This window comes from Oryctolagus cuniculus, unplaced genomic scaffold (genome assembly GCF_964237555.1).
Source record: "Oryctolagus cuniculus unplaced genomic scaffold, mOryCun1.1 SCAFFOLD_160, whole genome shotgun sequence".
Lineage (NCBI taxonomy): Eukaryota > Metazoa > Chordata > Mammalia > Lagomorpha > Leporidae > Oryctolagus > Oryctolagus cuniculus.
This window is the reverse complement of record NW_027208342.1, coordinates 1-20354: the sequence shown is the minus strand read 5'-3', so window position 1 is coordinate 20354 and position 20354 is coordinate 1. Positions and strand designations below refer to the sequence as shown.

The 20354-nt window shown below is 69.6% G+C and overlaps 8 non-coding genes across 8 annotated transcripts; all 8 read right to left on the bottom strand.

The window, feature by feature from the left end:
* Positions 1-2148: 2148 nt before the first annotated feature.
* On the bottom strand, positions 2149-2267 carry LOC138848280 (5S ribosomal RNA). Its single transcript, XR_011386090.1, has one exon. It is a non-coding gene; the product is annotated as a 5S ribosomal RNA (ribosomal RNA).
* A 2309-nt stretch (positions 2268-4576) lies between these two features.
* LOC138848279 (5S ribosomal RNA) lies at positions 4577-4695 on the bottom strand. The gene has a single exon (XR_011386089.1). It is a non-coding gene; the product is annotated as a 5S ribosomal RNA (ribosomal RNA).
* Positions 4696-7003: 2308 nt separating this feature from the next.
* On the bottom strand, positions 7004-7122 carry LOC138848278 (5S ribosomal RNA). Its single transcript, XR_011386088.1, has one exon. It is a non-coding gene; the product is annotated as a 5S ribosomal RNA (ribosomal RNA).
* A 2309-nt stretch (positions 7123-9431) lies between these two features.
* On the bottom strand, positions 9432-9550 carry LOC138848277 (5S ribosomal RNA). The gene has a single exon (XR_011386087.1). It is a non-coding gene; the product is annotated as a 5S ribosomal RNA (ribosomal RNA).
* A 2309-nt stretch (positions 9551-11859) lies between these two features.
* On the bottom strand, positions 11860-11978 carry LOC138848276 (5S ribosomal RNA). Its single transcript, XR_011386086.1, has one exon. It is a non-coding gene; the product is annotated as a 5S ribosomal RNA (ribosomal RNA).
* Positions 11979-14293: 2315 nt separating this feature from the next.
* LOC138848275 (5S ribosomal RNA) lies at positions 14294-14412 on the bottom strand. The gene has a single exon (XR_011386085.1). It is a non-coding gene; the product is annotated as a 5S ribosomal RNA (ribosomal RNA).
* A 2309-nt stretch (positions 14413-16721) lies between these two features.
* Positions 16722-16840, bottom strand: LOC138848274 (5S ribosomal RNA). Its single transcript, XR_011386084.1, has one exon. It is a non-coding gene; the product is annotated as a 5S ribosomal RNA (ribosomal RNA).
* A 2309-nt stretch (positions 16841-19149) lies between these two features.
* LOC138848273 (5S ribosomal RNA) lies at positions 19150-19268 on the bottom strand. The gene has a single exon (XR_011386083.1). It is a non-coding gene; the product is annotated as a 5S ribosomal RNA (ribosomal RNA).
* Between the last annotated feature and the right edge of the window lie 1086 nt (positions 19269-20354).

Here is a 20354-nt window from a genome sequence, read left to right as displayed (position 1 = left end):
GCCTCCTCCCTCTTTTCTCTTCTCTTCTCTTCTCCTCCTCCCCCCCCTCCTCAGCCGCCCTCCGCCTAGCCCTGCACCAGTGCCCGAACTCCAGCCCTCCGCCTGCCCAGCCCAGGACCTGCAGCACCGGGCGCCCAGTCGGCACGCTGCCGCCAAGCCAAGGGGAGCCAACCTCCTCCGGCTGCCGCTGGCCACAGGGAACTCCTACTCTCTCTTTCTAGGCCGGATCCCCTGCCTGCCGCCATCGCCCAGCCACACGCCAGCCGTGCCCGGCAGCCTCCACGCCTGCCCAGGGCTGCGCCCCGCGGCTCGCGGGTCCCGGCACCAGGGGGTTCGGCGCCCCACACCACCGCGGCCCGGGCCTTCCCTCCTACCCGGCCGCCAGCAGCCCCCCCACCGCTGACGCACAGGTCGCCCGCCCTCCCCCGGCACGGCCGCCGCGCCTCCACACACTCCCACGCCGCGAGGACAGCTGAGGGCCTGGGGACCCTTGTCCCCGCTCGGTCACGGGGGCCCAAGTGGGGCAGCAGGTCGGGAAGGAGGGCGGCAGCGCACGGAATCACCCCCGCCGCACGCTCGCGTGGGCACTCACACACACACACACACACACACACACACGCCTACACAAGGGGCACACAGTCGCACACCCCGACACCCTTCGTGGCACAGAGGGATTTCCGTCCTCAGCGCCCGTTCCCTCACGGGAGGGTGGGGCGCTTCAGCGCGACCCGCACCCTCCAGCCCGGCAGCCAGTTCGAGACTGTCGCTCCCCCTCTTCATGGAGGAACGACACAGGACCCTGCGCTGTTCTTTCGTCTGCTCGGCCCTCCCCGGGTTTGCTGCTGGTTCTTCCCGGGTTGGCTACCGTCCCTTCCACCTCCGTGGAAGGGCGGTTCCCCCTGCCACATTCCCCACTTCCGCGGGGGAGCGGCACACCGCCGGCCGGCCGGCTCTCTCGGGGGCTGCACAGGTGTTCCCCTTAGATGTTCCTGGTGCATGTTGTCTCTCTCCTCCTTTATAGTCCTCTTCCGCCAATCCCAACTCGGCTGCCCACACGCCGAGTACGCTGCTCTCCTTCAATCAGGAGCAGGATCAGCTCCTGGAGGTCATCACTCAAGTTGGCAAGAGGCAGCTGCATAGAAGCTGTTTGCTCCTCTCCCAGCGCCATATTGTGGGAGAGCAGATGCATAGAATAAGTCTTAATTCCAGTAACTCAGTCCAATCCGAGTTGCTCCCCACAGAGACCACAGGCTGTGTGCTGCCTGCCTGCCACGGACCCTCTGTCCTGGGGAGGTCCTGTGGGCACGCAGCCTGTGGCCGCGGGTCTCTGCCTGGCCTGCCAAAAGGGTGCCCCGTTTGGATGCTGTGTGAGTCAGGGCTGATGGGGGAGAGGGGGACAGAGAGAGGAGAGAGAGACAGAGAGAGAGAGAGAAAGAGAGAGAGACGTGTAGGTGTTGGTGTAAGTCAGAGACAGAGGGAGAGGGTGCCTGTATTGCCTGCGAGGCTTGGTGTGGGGTCCCTCCTTTGCGCTCTGGAGGGCTTCCGCGGCTGTGGCGCGTGGCCGCCGCACGGCCAGGTGGCGCAGAGGGCCCGCGGGTTGGGCTGCGCGAGGCACCGGGCCCTGAGTGGTGGGCAACTGCGCCCTGGCGTCGTCTTCGGGCGGTGGTCGTGGTCGTGGTCACAGTCATTGGGCTCCCTGGGAGACAGGAGCCCGGGAGGGGCGGTGGGAGTGCAGGTGCCGGGAGCTGCTGGTGCGGCGGGCTGCGGGGTTGGGGCGGCCGGCAGGGGAGCGCCCTGGCGGGCGGTGAGTCGCTGGTTTGGGGTTGGAGGGGGCGCGCTGGGATGGCGCGGGGCGTGGCCTGTGTCCCGGGGTGGGCCCCGGGGTTGGCGGTGGGGCTGCGGCAGCCGGGGACAGCTGGCCGGCCCGCCCGTGCCCGTGCCCGTGCCCAGGCCCAGGCCCAGGCCCAGGCCCAGGCCCAGGCCCGAGGCGCGGGCGGGCTGGGGCTGCCAGGTGGAGGGGTCGGGCTTCTGCCCCCTGCTGGAGCTGCGTTGGGGGTCGCAGGGGTCCCGGCGTGCGGGCTGGCGGATGGGGGCGTGGCTAGGCAGCCAGCCAAAGGCGAGCAAAAGGGGAGGGTGCCGCGGGGCAAAAGCCTACAGCCCCCGGTATTCCCAGGCGGTCTCCCATCCAAGTACTAACCAGGCCCGACCCTGCTTAGCTTCCGAGATCAGACGAGATCGGGCGCGTTCAGGGTGGTATGGCCGTAGACGCCAGAGGCCGCCTCCAGGCCCCTCTTGAGTGCGCGCCCGCACAGCCGCCGCCGCCGCCTCCTCCTCCTCCTCCTGCCCGCTCCCCGCTCTCACTCCCATTCCCATTCCCATTCCCACTCCCGCTCCCGCTCCCGCTCCCGCTGCCGCTTCTCCTCCGCCTCCTCCCTCTTTTCTCTTCTCTTCTCTTCTCCTCCTCCCCCCCCTCCTCAGCCGCCCTCCGCCTAGCCCTGCACCAGTGCCCGAACTCCAGCCCTCCGCCTGCCCAGCCCAGGACCTGCAGCACCGGGCGCCCAGTCGGCACGCTGCCGCCAAGCCAAGGGGAGCCAACCTCCTCCGGCTGCCGCTGGCCACAGGGAACTCCTACTCTCTCTTTCTAGGCCGGATCCCCTGCCTGCCGCCATCGCCCAGCCACACGCCAGCCGTGCCCGGCAGCCTCCACGCCTGCCCAGGGCTGCGCCCCGCGGCTCGCGGGTCCCGGCACCAGGGGGTTCGGCGCCCCACACCACCGCGGCCCGGGCCTTCCCTCCTACCCGGCCGCCAGCAGCCCCCCCACCGCTGACGCACAGGTCGCCCGCCCTCCCCCGGCACGGCCGCCGCGCCTCCACACACTCCCACGCCGCGAGGACAGCTGAGGGCCTGGGGACCCTTGTCCCCGCTCGGTCACGGGGGCCCAAGTGGGGCAGCAGGTCGGGAAGGAGGGCGGCAGCGCACGGAATCACCCCCGCCGCACGCTCGCGTGGGCACTCACACACACACACACACACACACACACACGCCTACACAAGGGGCACACAGTCGCACACCCCGACACCCTTCGTGGCACAGAGGGATTTCCGTCCTCAGCGCCCGTTCCCTCACGGGAGGGTGGGGCGCTTCAGCGCGACCCGCACCCTCCAGCCCGGCAGCCAGTTCGAGACTGTCGCTCCCCCTCTTCATGGAGGAACGACACAGGACCCTGCGCTGTTCTTTCGTCTGCTCGGCCCTCCCCGGGTTTGCTGCTGGTTCTTCCCGGGTTGGCTACCGTCCCTTCCACCTCCGTGGAAGGGCGGTTCCCCCTGCCACATTCCCCACTTCCGCGGGGGAGCGGCACACCGCCGGCCGGCCGGCCGGCTCTCTCGGGGGCTGCACAGGTGTTCCCCTTAGATGTTCCTGGTGCATGTTGTCTCTCTCCTCCTTTATAGTCCTCTTCCGCCAATCCCAACTCGGCTGCCCACACGCCGAGTACGCTGCTCTCCTTCAATCAGGAGCAGGATCAGCTCCTGGAGGTCATCACTCAAGTTGGCAAGAGGCAGCTGCATAGAAGCTGTTTGCTCCTCTCCCAGCGCCATATTGTGGGAGAGCAGATGCATAGAATAAGTCTTAATTCCAGTAACTCAGTCCAATCCGAGTTGCTCCCCACAGAGACCACAGGCTGTGTGCTGCCTGCCTGCCACGGACCCTCTGTCCCGGGGAGGTCCTGTGGGCACGCAGCCTGTGGCCGCGGGTCTCTGCCTGGCCTGCCAAAAGGGTGCCCCGTTTGGATGCTGTGTGAGTCAGGGCTGATGGGGGAGAGGGGGACAGAGAGAGGAGAGAGAGACAGAGAGAGAGAGAGAAAGAGAGAGAGACGTGTAGGTGTTGGTGTAAGTCAGAGACAGAGGGAGAGGGTGCCTGTATTGCCTGCGAGGCTTGGTGTGGGGTCCCTCCTTTGCGCTCTGGAGGGCTTCCGCGGCTGTGGCGCGTGGCCGCCGCACGGCCAGGTGGCGCAGAGGGCCCGCGGGTTGGGCTGCGCGAGGCACCGGGCCCTGAGTGGTGGGCAACTGCGCCCTGGCGTCGTCTTCGGGCGGTGGTCGTGGTCGTGGTCACAGTCATTGGGCTCCCTGGGAGACAGGAGCCCGGGAGGGGCGGTGGGAGTGCAGGTGCCGGGAGCTGCTGGTGCGGCGGGCTGCGGGGTTGGGGCGGCCGGCAGGGGAGCGCCCTGGCGGGCGGTGAGTCGCTGGTTTGGGGTTGGAGGGGGCGCGCTGGGATGGCGCGGGGCGTGGCCTGTGTCCCGGGGTGGGCCCCGGGGTTGGCGGTGGGGCTGCGGCAGCCGGGGACAGCTGGCCGGCCCGCCCGTGCCCGTGCCCGTGCCCAGGCCCAGGCCCAGGCCCAGGCCCAGGCCCAGGCCCGAGGCGCGGGCGGGCTGGGGCTGCCAGGTGGAGGGGTCGGGCTTCTGCCCCCTGCTGGAGCTGCGTTGGGGGTCGCAGGGGTCCCGGCGTGCGGGCTGGCGGATGGGGGCGTGGCTAGGCAGCCAGCCAAAGGCGAGCAAAAGGGGAGGGTGCCGCGGGGCAAAAGCCTACAGCCCCCGGTATTCCCAGGCGGTCTCCCATCCAAGTACTAACCAGGCCCGACCCTGCTTAGCTTCCGAGATCAGACGAGATCGGGCGCGTTCAGGGTGGTATGGCCGTAGACGCCAGAGGCCGCCTCCAGGCCCCTCTTGAGTGCGCGCCCGCACAGCCGCCGCCGCCGCCTCCTCCTCCTCCTCCTGCCCGCTCCCCGCTCTCACTCCCATTCCCATTCCCATTCCCACTCCCGCTCCCGCTCCCGCTCCCGCTGCCGCTTCTCCTCCGCCTCCTCCCTCTTTTCTCTTCTCTTCTCTTCTCCTCCTCCCCCCCCTCCTCAGCCGCCCTCCGCCTAGCCCTGCACCAGTGCCCGAACTCCAGCCCTCCGCCTGCCCAGCCCAGGACCTGCAGCACCGGGCGCCCAGTCGGCACGCTGCCGCCAAGCCAAGGGGAGCCAACCTCCTCCGGCTGCCGCTGGCCACAGGGAACTCCTACTCTCTCTTTCTAGGCCGGATCCCCTGCCTGCCGCCATCGCCCAGCCACACGCCAGCCGTGCCCGGCAGCCTCCACGCCTGCCCAGGGCTGCGCCCCGCGGCTCGCGGGTCCCGGCACCAGGGGGTTCGGCGCCCCACACCACCGCGGCCCGGGCCTTCCCTCCTACCCGGCCGCCAGCAGCCCCCCCACCGCTGACGCACAGGTCGCCCGCCCTCCCCCGGCACGGCCGCCGCGCCTCCACACACTCCCACGCCGCGAGGACAGCTGAGGGCCTGGGGACCCTTGTCCCCGCTCGGTCACGGGGGCCCAAGTGGGGCAGCAGGTCGGGAAGGAGGGCGGCAGCGCACGGAATCACCCCCGCCGCACGCTCGCGTGGGCACTCACACACACACACACACACACACACACACGCCTACACAAGGGGCACACAGTCGCACACCCCGACACCCTTCGTGGCACAGAGGGATTTCCGTCCTCAGCGCCCGTTCCCTCACGGGAGGGTGGGGCGCTTCAGCGCGACCCGCACCCTCCAGCCCGGCAGCCAGTTCGAGACTGTCGCTCCCCCTCTTCATGGAGGAACGACACAGGACCCTGCGCTGTTCTTTCGTCTGCTCGGCCCTCCCCGGGTTTGCTGCTGGTTCTTCCCGGGTTGGCTACCGTCCCTTCCACCTCCGTGGAAGGGCGGTTCCCCCTGCCACATTCCCCACTTCCGCGGGGGAGCGGCACACCGCCGGCCGGCCGGCCGGCTCTCTCGGGGGCTGCACAGGTGTTCCCCTTAGATGTTCCTGGTGCATGTTGTCTCTCTCCTCCTTTATAGTCCTCTTCCGCCAATCCCAACTCGGCTGCCCACACGCCGAGTACGCTGCTCTCCTTCAATCAGGAGCAGGATCAGCTCCTGGAGGTCATCACTCAAGTTGGCAAGAGGCAGCTGCATAGAAGCTGTTTGCTCCTCTCCCAGCGCCATATTGTGGGAGAGCAGATGCATAGAATAAGTCTTAATTCCAGTAACTCAGTCCAATCCGAGTTGCTCCCCACAGAGACCACAGGCTGTGTGCTGCCTGCCTGCCACGGACCCTCTGTCCCGGGGAGGTCCTGTGGGCACGCAGCCTGTGGCCGCGGGTCTCTGCCTGGCCTGCCAAAAGGGTGCCCCGTTTGGATGCTGTGTGAGTCAGGGCTGATGGGGGAGAGGGGGACAGAGAGAGGAGAGAGAGACAGAGAGAGAGAGAGAAAGAGAGAGAGACGTGTAGGTGTTGGTGTAAGTCAGAGACAGAGGGAGAGGGTGCCTGTATTGCCTGCGAGGCTTGGTGTGGGGTCCCTCCTTTGCGCTCTGGAGGGCTTCCGCGGCTGTGGCGCGTGGCCGCCGCACGGCCAGGTGGCGCAGAGGGCCCGCGGGTTGGGCTGCGCGAGGCACCGGGCCCTGAGTGGTGGGCAACTGCGCCCTGGCGTCGTCTTCGGGCGGTGGTCGTGGTCGTGGTCACAGTCATTGGGCTCCCTGGGAGACAGGAGCCCGGGAGGGGCGGTGGGAGTGCAGGTGCCGGGAGCTGCTGGTGCGGCGGGCTGCGGGGTTGGGGCGGCCGGCAGGGGAGCGCCCTGGCGGGCGGTGAGTCGCTGGTTTGGGGTTGGAGGGGGCGCGCTGGATGGCGCGGGGCGTGGCCTGTGTCCCGGGGTGGGCCCCGGGGTTGGCGGTGGGGCTGCGGCAGCCGGGGACAGCTGGCCGGCCCGCCTGTGCCCGTGCCCGTGCCCAGGCCCAGGCCCAGGCCCAGGCCCAGGCCCAGGCCCGAGGCGCGGGCGGGCTGGGGCTGCCAGGTGGAGGGGTCGGGCTTCTGCCCCCTGCTGGAGCTGCGTTGGGGGTCGCAGGGGTCCCGGCGTGCGGGCTGGCGGATGGGGGCGTGGCTAGGCAGCCAGCCAAAGGCGAGCAAAAGGGGAGGGTGCCGCGGGGCAAAAGCCTACAGCCCCCGGTATTCCCAGGCGGTCTCCCATCCAAGTACTAACCAGGCCCGACCCTGCTTAGCTTCCGAGATCAGACGAGATCGGGCGCGTTCAGGGTGGTATGGCCGTAGACGCCAGAGGCCGCCTCCAGGCCCCTCTTGAGTGCGCGCCCGCACAGCCGCCGCCGCCGCCTCCTCCTCCTCCTCCTGCCCGCTCCCCGCTCTCACTCCCATTCCCATTCCCATTCCCACTCCCGCTCCCGCTCCCGCTCCCGCTGCCGCTTCTCCTCCGCCTCCTCCCTCTTTTCTCTTCTCTTCTCTTCTCCTCCTCCCCCCCCTCCTCAGCCGCCCTCCGCCTAGCCCTGCACCAGTGCCCGAACTCCAGCCCTCCGCCTGCCCAGCCCAGGACCTGCAGCACCGGGCGCCCAGTCGGCACGCTGCCGCCAAGCCAAGGGGAGCCAACCTCCTCCGGCTGCCGCTGGCCACAGGGAACTCCTACTCTCTCTTTCTAGGCCGGATCCCCTGCCTGCCGCCATCGCCCAGCCACACGCCAGCCGTGCCCGGCAGCCTCCACGCCTGCCCAGGGCTGCGCCCCGCGGCTCGCGGGTCCCGGCACCAGGGGGTTCGGCGCCCCACACCACCGCGGCCCGGGCCTTCCCTCCTACCCGGCCGCCAGCAGCCCCCCCACCGCTGACGCACAGGTCGCCCGCCCTCCCCCGGCACGGCCGCCGCGCCTCCACACACTCCCACGCCGCGAGGACAGCTGAGGGCCTGGGGACCCTTGTCCCCGCTCGGTCACGGGGGCCCAAGTGGGGCAGCAGGTCGGGAAGGAGGGCGGCAGCGCACGGAATCACCCCCGCCGCACGCTCGCGTGGGCACTCACACACACACACACACACACACACACACGCCTACACAAGGGGCACACAGTCGCACACCCCGACACCCTTCGTGGCACAGAGGGATTTCCGTCCTCAGCGCCCGTTCCCTCACGGGAGGGTGGGGCGCTTCAGCGCGACCCGCACCCTCCAGCCCGGCAGCCAGTTCGAGACTGTCGCTCCCCCTCTTCATGGAGGAACGACACAGGACCCTGCGCTGTTCTTTCGTCTGCTCGGCCCTCCCCGGGTTTGCTGCTGGTTCTTCCCGGGTTGGCTACCGTCCCTTCCACCTCCGTGGAAGGGCGGTTCCCCCTGCCACATTCCCCACTTCCGCGGGGGAGCGGCACACCGCCGGCCGGCCGGCCGGCTCTCTCGGGGGCTGCACAGGTGTTCCCCTTAGATGTTCCTGGTGCATGTTGTCTCTCTCCTCCTTTATAGTCCTCTTCCGCCAATCCCAACTCGGCTGCCCACACGCCGAGTACGCTGCTCTCCTTCAATCAGGAGCAGGATCAGCTCCTGGAGGTCATCACTCAAGTTGGCAAGAGGCAGCTGCATAGAAGCTGTTTGCTCCTCTCCCAGCGCCATATTGTGGGAGAGCAGATGCATAGAATAAGTCTTAATTCCAGTAACTCAGTCCAATCCGAGTTGCTCCCCACAGAGACCACAGGCTGTGTGCTGCCTGCCTGCCACGGACCCTCTGTCCCGGGGAGGTCCTGTGGGCACGCAGCCTGTGGCCGCGGGTCTCTGCCTGGCCTGCCAAAAGGGTGCCCCGTTTGGATGCTGTGTGAGTCAGGGCTGATGGGGGAGAGGGGGACAGAGAGAGGAGAGAGAGACAGAGAGAGAGAGAGAAAGAGAGAGAGACGTGTAGGTGTTGGTGTAAGTCAGAGACAGAGGGAGAGGGTGCCTGTATTGCCTGCGAGGCTTGGTGTGGGGTCCCTCCTTTGCGCTCTGGAGGGCTTCCGCGGCTGTGGCGCGTGGCCGCCGCACGGCCAGGTGGCGCAGAGGGCCCGCGGGTTGGGCTGCGCGAGGCACCGGGCCCTGAGTGGTGGGCAACTGCGCCCTGGCGTCGTCTTCGGGCGGTGGTCGTGGTCGTGGTCACAGTCATTGGGCTCCCTGGGAGACAGGAGCCCGGGAGGGGCGGTGGGAGTGCAGGTGCCGGGAGCTGCTGGTGCGGCGGGCTGCGGGGTTGGGGCGGCCGGCAGGGGAGCGCCCTGGCGGGCGGTGAGTCGCTGGTTTGGGGTTGGAGGGGGCGCGCTGGGATGGCGCGGGGCGTGGCCTGTGTCCCGGGGTGGGCCCCGGGGTTGGCGGTGGGGCTGCGGCAGCCGGGGACAGCTGGCCGGCCCGCCCGTGCCCGTGCCCGTGCCCAGGCCCAGGCCCAGGCCCAGGCCCAGGCCCAGGCCCGAGGCGCGGGCGGGCTGGGGCTGCCAGGTGGAGGGGTCGGGCTTCTGCCCCCTGCTGGAGCTGCGTTGGGGGTCGCAGGGGTCCCGGCGTGCGGGCTGGCGGATGGGGGCGTGGCTAGGCAGCCAGCCAAAGGCGAGCAAAAGGGGAGGGTGCCGCGGGGCAAAAGCCTACAGCCCCCGGTATTCCCAGGCGGTCTCCCATCCAAGTACTAACCAGGCCCGACCCTGCTTAGCTTCCGAGATCAGACGAGATCGGGCGCGTTCAGGGTGGTATGGCCGTAGACGCCAGAGGCCGCCTCCAGGCCCCTCTTGAGTGCGCGCCCGCACAGCCGCCGCCGCCGCCTCCTCCTCCTCCTCCTGCCCGCTCCCCGCTCTCACTCCCATTCCCATTCCCATTCCCACTCCCGCTCCCGCTCCCGCTCCCGCTGCCGCTTCTCCTCCGCCTCCTCCCTCTTTTCTCTTCTCTTCTCTTCTCCTCCTCCCCCCTCCTCCTCAGCCGCCCTCCGCCTAGCCCTGCACCAGTGCCCGAACTCCAGCCCTCCGCCTGCCCAGCCCAGGACCTGCAGCACCGGGCGCCCAGTCGGCACGCTGCCGCCAAGCCAAGGGGAGCCAACCTCCTCCGGCTGCCGCTGGCCACAGGGAACTCCTACTCTCTCTTTCTAGGCCGGATCCCCTGCCTGCCGCCATCGCCCAGCCACACGCCAGCCGTGCCCGGCAGCCTCCACGCCTGCCCAGGGCTGCGCCCCGCGGCTCGCGGGTCCCGGCACCAGGGGGTTCGGCGCCCCACACCACCGCGGCCCGGGCCTTCCCTCCTACCCGGCCGCCAGCAGCCCCCCCACCGCTGACGCACAGGTCGCCCGCCCTCCCCCGGCACGGCCGCCGCGCCTCCACACACTCCCACGCCGCGAGGACAGCTGAGGGCCTGGGGACCCTTGTCCCCGCTCGGTCACGGGGGCCCAAGTGGGGCAGCAGGTCGGGAAGGAGGGCGGCAGCGCACGGAATCACCCCCGCCGCACGCTCGCGTGGGCACTCACACACACACACACACACACACACACACGCCTACACAAGGGGCACACAGTCGCACACCCCGACACCCTTCGTGGCACAGAGGGATTTCCGTCCTCAGCGCCCGTTCCCTCACGGGAGGGTGGGGCGCTTCAGCGCGACCCGCACCCTCCAGCCCGGCAGCCAGTTCGAGACTGTCGCTCCCCCTCTTCATGGAGGAACGACACAGGACCCTGCGCTGTTCTTTCGTCTGCTCGGCCCTCCCCGGGTTTGCTGCTGGTTCTTCCCGGGTTGGCTACCGTCCCTTCCACCTCCGTGGAAGGGCGGTTCCCCCTGCCACATTCCCCACTTCCGCGGGGGAGCGGCACACCGCCGGCCGGCCGGCCGGCTCTCTCGGGGGCTGCACAGGTGTTCCCCTTAGATGTTCCTGGTGCATGTTGTCTCTCTCCTCCTTTATAGTCCTCTTCCGCCAATCCCAACTCGGCTGCCCACACGCCGAGTACGCTGCTCTCCTTCAATCAGGAGCAGGATCAGCTCCTGGAGGTCATCACTCAAGTTGGCAAGAGGCAGCTGCATAGAAGCTGTTTGCTCCTCTCCCAGCGCCATATTGTGGGAGAGCAGATGCATAGAATAAGTCTTAATTCCAGTAACTCAGTCCAATCCGAGTTGCTCCCCACAGAGACCACAGGCTGTGTGCTGCCTGCCTGCCACGGACCCTCTGTCCCGGGGAGGTCCTGTGGGCACGCAGCCTGTGGCCGCGGGTCTCTGCCTGGCCTGCCAAAAGGGTGCCCCGTTTGGATGCTGTGTGAGTCAGGGCTGATGGGGGAGAGGGGGACAGAGAGAGGAGAGAGAGACAGAGAGAGAGAGAGAAAGAGAGAGAGACGTGTAGGTGTTGGTGTAAGTCAGAGACAGAGGGAGAGGGTGCCTGTATTGCCTGCGAGGCTTGGTGTGGGGTCCCTCCTTTGCGCTCTGGAGGGCTTCCGCGGCTGTGGCGCGTGGCCGCCGCACGGCCAGGTGGCGCAGAGGGCCCGCGGGTTGGGCTGCGCGAGGCACCGGGCCCTGAGTGGTGGGCAACTGCGCCCTGGCGTCGTCTTCGGGCGGTGGTCGTGGTCGTGGTCACAGTCATTGGGCTCCCTGGGAGACAGGAGCCCGGGAGGGGCGGTGGGAGTGCAGGTGCCGGGAGCTGCTGGTGCGGCGGGCTGCGGGGTTGGGGCGGCCGGCAGGGGAGCGCCCTGGCGGGCGGTGAGTCGCTGGTTTGGGGTTGGAGGGGGCGCGCTGGATGGCGCGGGGCGTGGCCTGTGTCCCGGGGTGGGCCCCGGGGTTGGCGGTGGGGCTGCGGCAGCCGGGGACAGCTGGCCGGCCCGCCTGTGCCCGTGCCCGTGCCCAGGCCCAGGCCCAGGCCCAGGCCCAGGCCCAGGCCCGAGGCGCGGGCGGGCTGGGGCTGCCAGGTGGAGGGGTCGGGCTTCTGCCCCCTGCTGGAGCTGCGTTGGGGGTCGCAGGGGTCCCGGCGTGCGGGCTGGCGGATGGGGGCGTGGCTAGGCAGCCAGCCAAAGGCGAGCAAAAGGGGAGGGTGCCGCGGGGCAAAAGCCTACAGCCCCCGGTATTCCCAGGCGGTCTCCCATCCAAGTACTAACCAGGCCCGACCCTGCTTAGCTTCCGAGATCAGACGAGATCGGGCGCGTTCAGGGTGGTATGGCCGTAGACGCCAGAGGCCGCCTCCAGGCCCCTCTTGAGTGCGCGCCCGCACAGCCGCCGCCGCCGCCGCCGCCGCCTCCTCCTCCTCCTCCTGCCCGCTCCCCGCTCTCACTCCCATTCCCATTCCCATTCCCACTCCCGCTCCCGCTCCCGCTGCCGCTTCTCCTCCGCCTCCTCCCTCTTTTCTCTTCTCTTCTCTTCTCCTCCTCCCCCCCCCTCCTCCTCAGCCGCCCTCCGCCTAGCCCTGCACCAGTGCCCGAACTCCAGCCCTCCGCCTGCCCAGCCCAGGACCTGCAGCACCGGGCGCCCAGTCGGCACGCTGCCGCCAAGCCAAGGGGAGCCAACCTCCTCCGGCTGCCGCTGGCCACAGGGAACTCCTACTCTCTCTTTCTAGGCCGGATCCCCTGCCTGCCGCCATCGCCCAGCCACACGCCAGCCGTGCCCGGCAGCCTCCACGCCTGCCCAGGGCTGCGCCCCGCGGCTCGCGGGTCCCGGCACCAGGGGGTTCGGCGCCCCACACCACCGCGGCCCGGGCCTTCCCTCCTACCCGGCCGCCAGCAGCCCCCCCACCGCTGACGCACAGGTCGCCCGCCCTCCCCCGGCACGGCCGCCGCGCCTCCACACACTCCCACGCCGCGAGGACAGCTGAGGGCCTGGGGACCCTTGTCCCCGCTCGGTCACGGGGGCCCAAGTGGGGCAGCAGGTCGGGAAGGAGGGCGGCAGCGCACGGAATCACCCCCGCCGCACGCTCGCGTGGGCACTCACACACACACACACACACACACACACACGCCTACACAAGGGGCACACAGTCGCACACCCCGACACCCTTCGTGGCACAGAGGGATTTCCGTCCTCAGCGCCCGTTCCCTCACGGGAGGGTGGGGCGCTTCAGCGCGACCCGCACCCTCCAGCCCGGCAGCCAGTTCGAGACTGTCGCTCCCCCTCTTCATGGAGGAACGACACAGGACCCTGCGCTGTTCTTTCGTCTGCTCGGCCCTCCCCGGGTTTGCTGCTGGTTCTTCCCGGGTTGGCTACCGTCCCTTCCACCTCCGTGGAAGGGCGGTTCCCCCTGCCACATTCCCCACTTCCGCGGGGGAGCGGCACACCGCCGGCCGGCCGGCCGGCTCTCTCGGGGGCTGCACAGGTGTTCCCCTTAGATGTTCCTGGTGCATGTTGTCTCTCTCCTCCTTTATAGTCCTCTTCCGCCAATCCCAACTCGGCTGCCCACACGCCGAGTACGCTGCTCTCCTTCAATCAGGAGCAGGATCAGCTCCTGGAGGTCATCACTCAAGTTGGCAAGAGGCAGCTGCATAGAAGCTGTTTGCTCCTCTCCCAGCGCCATATTGTGGGAGAGCAGATGCATAGAATAAGTCTTAATTCCAGTAACTCAGTCCAATCCGAGTTGCTCCCCACAGAGACCACAGGCTGTGTGCTGCCTGCCTGCCACGGACCCTCTGTCCCGGGGAGGTCCTGTGGGCACGCAGCCTGTGGCCGCGGGTCTCTGCCTGGCCTGCCAAAAGGGTGCCCCGTTTGGATGCTGTGTGAGTCAGGGCTGATGGGGGAGAGGGGGACAGAGAGAGGAGAGAGAGACAGAGAGAGAGAGAGAAAGAGAGAGAGACGTGTAGGTGTTGGTGTAAGTCAGAGACAGAGGGAGAGGGTGCCTGTATTGCCTGCGAGGCTTGGTGTGGGGTCCCTCCTTTGCGCTCTGGAGGGCTTCCGCGGCTGTGGCGCGTGGCCGCCGCACGGCCAGGTGGCGCAGAGGGCCCGCGGGTTGGGCTGCGCGAGGCACCGGGCCCTGAGTGGTGGGCAACTGCGCCCTGGCGTCGTCTTCGGGCGGTGGTCGTGGTCGTGGTCACAGTCATTGGGCTCCCTGGGAGACAGGAGCCCGGGAGGGGCGGTGGGAGTGCAGGTGCCGGGAGCTGCTGGTGCGGCGGGCTGCGGGGTTGGGGCGGCCGGCAGGGGAGCGCCCTGGCGGGCGGTGAGTCGCTGGTTTGGGGTTGGAGGGGGCGCGCTGGATGGCGCGGGGCGTGGCCTGTGTCCCGGGGTGGGCCCCGGGGTTGGCGGTGGGGCTGCGGCAGCCGGGGACAGCTGGCCGGCCCGCCTGTGCCCGTGCCCGTGCCCAGGCCCAGGCCCAGGCCCAGGCCCAGGCCCAGGCCCGAGGCGCGGGCGGGCTGGGGCTGCCAGGTGGAGGGGTCGGGCTTCTGCCCCCTGCTGGAGCTGCGTTGGGGGTCGCAGGGGTCCCGGCGTGCGGGCTGGCGGATGGGGGCGTGGCTAGGCAGCCAGCCAAAGGCGAGCAAAAGGGGAGGGTGCCGCGGGGCAAAAGCCTACAGCCCCCGGTATTCCCAGGCGGTCTCCCATCCAAGTACTAACCAGGCCCGACCCTGCTTAGCTTCCGAGATCAGACGAGATCGGGCGCGTTCAGGGTGGTATGGCCGTAGACGCCAGAGGCCGCCTCCAGGCCCCTCTTGAGTGCGCGCCCGCACAGCCGCCGCCGCCGCCGCCGCCGCCTCCTCCTCCTCCTCCTGCCCGCTCCCCGCTCTCACTCCCATTCCCATTCCCATTCCCACTCCCGCTCCCGCTCCCGCTGCCGCTTCTCCTCCGCCTCCTCCCTCTTTTCTCTTCTCTTCTCTTCTCCTCCTCCCCCCCCCTCCTCCTCAGCCGCCCTCCGCCTAGCCCTGCACCAGTGCCCGAACTCCAGCCCTCCGCCTGCCCAGCCCAGGACCTGCAGCACCGGGCGCCCAGTCGGCACGCTGCCGCCAAGCCAAGGGGAGCCAACCTCCTCCGGCTGCCGCTGGCCACAGGGAACTCCTACTCTCTCTTTCTAGGCCGGATCCCCTGCCTGCCGCCATCGCCCAGCCACACGCCAGCCGTGCCCGGCAGCCTCCACGCCTGCCCAGGGCTGCGCCCCGCGGCTCGCGGGTCCCGGCACCAGGGGGTTCGGCGCCCCACACCACCGCGGCCCGGGCCTTCCCTCCTACCCGGCCGCCAGCAGCCCCCCCACCGCTGACGCACAGGTCGCCCGCCCTCCCCCGGCACGGCCGCCGCGCCTCCACACACTCCCACGCCGCGAGGACAGCTGAGGGCCTGGGGACCCTTGTCCCCGCTCGGTCACGGGGGCCCAAGTGGGGCAGCAGGTCGGGAAGGAGGGCGGCAGCGCACGGAATCACCCCCGCCGCACGCTCGCGTGGGCACTCACACACACACACACACACACACACACACGCCTACACAAGGGGCACACAGTCGCACACCCCGACACCCTTCGTGGCACAGAGGGATTTCCGTCCTCAGCGCCCGTTCCCTCACGGGAGGGTGGGGCGCTTCAGCGCGACCCGCACCCTCCAGCCCGGCAGCCAGTTCGAGACTGTCGCTCCCCCTCTTCATGGAGGAACGACACAGGACCCTGCGCTGTTCTTTCGTCTGCTCGGCCCTCCCCGGGTTTGCTGCTGGTTCTTCCCGGGTTGGCTACCGTCCCTTCCACCTCCGTGGAAGGGCGGTTCCCCCTGCCACATTCCCCACTTCCGCGGGGGAGCGGCACACCGCCGGCCGGCCGGCCGGCTCTCTCGGGGGCTGCACAGGTGTTCCCCTTAGATGTTCCTGGTGCATGTTGTCTCTCTCCTCCTTTATAGTCCTCTTCCGCCAATCCCAACTCGGCTGCCCACACGCCGAGTACGCTGCTCTCCTTCAATCAGGAGCAGGATCAGCTCCTGGAGGTCATCACTCAAGTTGGCAAGAGGCAGCTGCATAGAAGCTGTTTGCTCCTCTCCCAGCGCCATATTGTGGGAGAGCAGATGCATAGAATAAGTCTTAATTCCAGTAACTCAGTCCAATCCGAGTTGCTCCCCACAGAGACCACAGGCTGTGTGCTGCCTGCCTGCCACGGACCCTCTGTCCCGGGGAGGTCCTGTGGGCACGCAGCCTGTGGCCGCGGGTCTCTGCCTGGCCTGCCAAAAGGGTGCCCCGTTTGGATGCTGTGTGAGTCAGGGCTGATGGGGGAGAGGGGGACAGAGAGAGGAGAGAGAGACAGAGAGAGAGAGAGAAAGAGAGAGAGACGTGTAGGTGTTGGTGTAAGTCAGAGACAGAGGGAGAGGGTGCCTGTATTGCCTGCGAGGCTTGGTGTGGGGTCCCTCCTTTGCGCTCTGGAGGGCTTCCGCGGCTGTGGCGCGTGGCCGCCGCACGGCCAGGTGGCGCAGAGGGCCCGCGGGTTGGGCTGCGCGAGGCACCGGGCCCTGAGTGGTGGGCAACTGCGCCCTGGCGTCGTCTTCGGGCGGTGGTCGTGGTCGTGGTCACAGTCATTGGGCTCCCTGGGAGACAGGAGCCCGGGAGGGGCGGTGGGAGTGCAGGTGCCGGGAGCTGCTGGTGCGGCGGGCTGCGGGGTTGGGGCGGCCGGCAGGGGAGCGCCCTGGCGGGCGGTGAGTCGCTGGTTTGGGGTTGGAGGGGGCGCGCTGGATGGCGCGGGGCGTGGCCTGTGTCCCGGGGTGGGCCCCGGGGTTGGCGGTGGGGCTGCGGCAGCCGGGGACAGCTGGCCGGCCCGCCTGTGCCCGTGCCCGTGCCCAGGCCCAGGCCCAGGCCCAGGCCCAGGCCCGAGGCGCGGGCGGGCTGGGGCTGCCAGGTGGAGGGGTCGGGCTTCTGCCCCCTGCTGGAGCTGCGTTGGGGGTCGCAGGGGTCCCGGCGTGCGGGCTGGCGGATGGGGGCGTGGCTAGGCAGCCAGCCAAAGGCGAGCAAAAGGGGAGGGTGCCGCGGGGCAAAAGCCTACAGCCCCCGGTATTCCCAGGCGGTCTCCCATCCAAGTACTAACCAGGCCCGACCCTGCTTAGCTTCCGAGATCAGACGAGATCGGGCGCGTTCAGGGTGGTATGGCCGTAGACGCCAGAGGCCGCCTCCAGGCCCCTCTTGAGTGCGCGCCCGCACAGCCGCCGCCGCCGCCGCCGCCGCCTCCTCCTCCTCCTCCTGCCCGCTCCCCGCTCTCACTCCCATTCCCATTCCCATTCCCGCTCCCGCTCCCGCTGCCGCTTCTCCTCCGCCTCCTCCCTCTTTTCTCTTCTCTTCTCTTCTCCTCCTCCCCCCCCCTCCTCCTCAGCCGCCCTCCGCCTAGCCCTGCACCAGTGCCCGAACTCCAGCCCTCCGCCTGCCCAGCCCAGGACCTGCAGCACCGGGCGCCCAGTCGGCACGCTGCCGCCAAGCCAAGGGGAGCCAACCTCCTCCGGCTGCCGCTGGCCACAGGGAACTCCTACTCTCTCTTTCTAGGCCGGATCCCCTGCCTGCCGCCATCGCCCAGCCACACGCCAGCCGTGCCCGGCAGCCTCCACGCCTGCCCAGGGCTGCGCCCCGCGGCTCGCGGGTCCCGGCACCAGGGGGTTCGGCGCCCCACACCACCGCGGCCCGGGCCTTCCCTCCTACCCGGCCGCCAGCAGCCCCCCCACCGCTGACGCACAGGTCGCCCGCCCTCCCCCGGCACGGCCGCCGCGCCTCCACACACTCCCACGCCGCGAGGACAGCTGAGGGCCTGGGGACCCTTGTCCCCGCTCGGTCACGGGGGCCCAAGTGGGGCAGCAGGTCGGGAAGGAGGGCGGCAGCGCACGGAATCACCCCCGCCGCACGCTCGCGTGGGCACTCACACACACACACACACACACACACACACGCCTACACAAGGGGCACACAGTCGCACACCCCGACACCCTTCGTGGCACAGAGGGATTTCCGTCCTCAGCGCCCGTTCCCTCACGGGAGGGTGGGGCGCTTCAGCGCGACCCGCACCCTCCAGCCCGGCAGCCAGTTCGAGACTGTCGCTCCCCCTCTTCATGGAGGAACGACACAGGACCCTGCGCTGTTCTTTCGTCTGCTCGGCCCTCCCCGGGTTTGCTGCTGGTTCTTCCCGGGTTGGCTACCGTCCCTTCCACCTCCGTGGAAGGGCGGTTCCCCCTGCCACATTCCCCACTTCCGCGGGGGAGCGGCACACCGCCGGCCGGCCGGCCGGCTCTCTCGGGGGCTGCACAGGTGTTCCCCTTAGATGTTCCTGGTGCATGTTGTCTCTCTCCTCCTTTATAGTCCTCTTCCGCCAATCCCAACTCGGCTGCCCACACGCCGAGTACGCTGCTCTCCTTCAATCAGGAGCAGGATCAGCTCCTGGAGGTCATCACTCAAGTTGGCAAGAGGCAGCTGCATAGAAGCTGTTTGCTCCTCTCCCAGCGCCATATTGTGGGAGAGCAGATGCATAGAATAAGTCTTAATTCCAGTAACTCAGTCCAATCCGAGTTGCTCCCCACAGAGACCACAGGCTGTGTGCTGCCTGCCTGCCACGGACCCTCTGTCCCGGGGAGGTCCTGTGGGCACGCAGCCTGTGGCCGCGGGTCTCTGCCTGGCCTGCCAAAAGGGTGCCCCGTTTGGATGCTGTGTGAGTCAGGGCTGATGGGGGAGAGGGGGACAGAGAGAGGAGAGAGAGACAGAGAGAGAGAGAGAAAGAGAGAGAGACGTGTAGGTGTTGGTGTAAGTCAGAGACAGAGGGAGAGGGTGCCTGTATTGCCTGCGAGGCTTGGTGTGGGGTCCCTCCTTTGCGCTCTGGAGGGCTTCCGCGGCTGTGGCGCGTGGCCGCCGCACGGCCAGGTGGCGCAGAGGGCCCGCGGGTTGGGCTGCGCGAGGCACCGGGCCCTGAGTGGTGGGCAACTGCGCCCTGGCGTCGTCTTCGGGCGGTGGTCGTGGTCGTGGTCACAGTCATTGGGCTCCCTGGGAGACAGGAGCCCGGGAGGGGCGGTGGGAGTGCAGGTGCCGGGAGCTGCTGGTGCGGCGGGCTGCGGGGTTGGGGCGGCCGGCAGGGGAGCGCCCTGGCGGGCGGTGAGTCGCTGGTTTGGGGTTGGAGGGGGCGCGCTGGATGGCGCGGGGCGTGGCCTGTGTCCCGGGGTGGGCCCCGGGGTTGGCGGTGGGGCTGCGGCAGCCGGGGACAGCTGGCCGGCCCGCCTGTGCCCGTGCCCGTGCCCAGGCCCAGGCCCAGGCCCAGGCCCAGGCCCAGGCCCGAGGCGCGGGCGGGCTGGGGCTGCCAGGTGGAGGGGTCGGGCTTCTGCCCCCTGCTGGAGCTGCGTTGGGGGTCGCAGGGGTCCCGGCGTGCGGGCTGGCGGATGGGGGCGTGGCTAGGCAGCCAGCCAAAGGCGAGCAAAAGGGGAGGGTGCCGCGGGGCAAAAGCCTACAGCCCCCGGTATTCCCAGGCGGTCTCCCATCCAAGTACTAACCAGGCCCGACCCTGCTTAGCTTCCGAGATCAGACGAGATCGGGCGCGTTCAGGGTGGTATGGCCGTAGACGCCAGAGGCCGCCTCCAGGCCCCTCTTGAGTGCGCGCCCGCACAGCCGCCGCCGCCGCCGCCGCCGCCGCCGCCGCCGCCGCCGCCGCCGCCTCCTCCTCCTCCTCCTGCCCGCTCCCCGCTCTCACTCCCATTCCCATTCCCATTCCCACTCCCGCTCCCGCTCCCGCTGCCGCTTCTCCTCCGCCTCCTCCCTCTTTTCTCTTCTCTTCTCTTCTCCTCCTCCCCCCCCCTCCTCCTCAGCCGCCCTCCGCCTAGCCCTGCACCAGTGCCCGAACTCCAGCCCTCCGCCTGCCCAGCCCAGGACCTGCAGCACCGGGCGCCCAGTCGGCACGCTGCCGCCAAGCCAAGGGGAGCCAACCTCCTCCGGCTGCCGCTGGCCACAGGGAACTCCTACTCTCTCTTTCTAGGCCGGATCCCCTGCCTGCCGCCATCGCCCAGCCACACGCCAGCCGTGCCCGGCAGCCTCCACGCCTGCCCAGGGCTGCGCCCCGCGGCTCGCGGGTCCCGGCACCAGGGGGTTCGGCGCCCCACACCACCGCGGCCCGGGCCTTCCCTCCTACCCGGCCGCCAGCAGCCCCCCCACCGCTGACGCACAGGTCGCCCGCCCTCCCCCGGCACGGCCGCCGCGCCTCCACACACTCCCACGCCGCGAGGACAGCTGAGGGCCTGGGGACCCTTGTCCCCGCTCGGTCACGGGGGCCCAAGTGGGGCAGCAGGTCGGGAAGGAGGGCGGCAGCGCACGGAATCACCCCCGCCGCACGCTCGCGTGGGCACTCACACACACACACACACACACACACACACGCCTACACAAGGGGCACACAGTCGCACACCCCGACACCCTTCGTGGCACAGAGGGATTTCCGTCCTCAGCGCCCGTTCCCTCACGGGAGGGTGGGGCGCTTCAGCGCGACCCGCACCCTCCAGCCCGGCAGCCAGTTCGAGACTGTCGCTCCCCCTCTTCATGGAGGAACGACACAGGACCCTGCGCTGTTCTTTCGTCTGCTCGGCCCTCCCCGGGTTTGCTGCTGGTTCTTCCCGGGTTGGCTACCGTCCCTTCCACCTCCGTGGAAGGGCGGTTCCC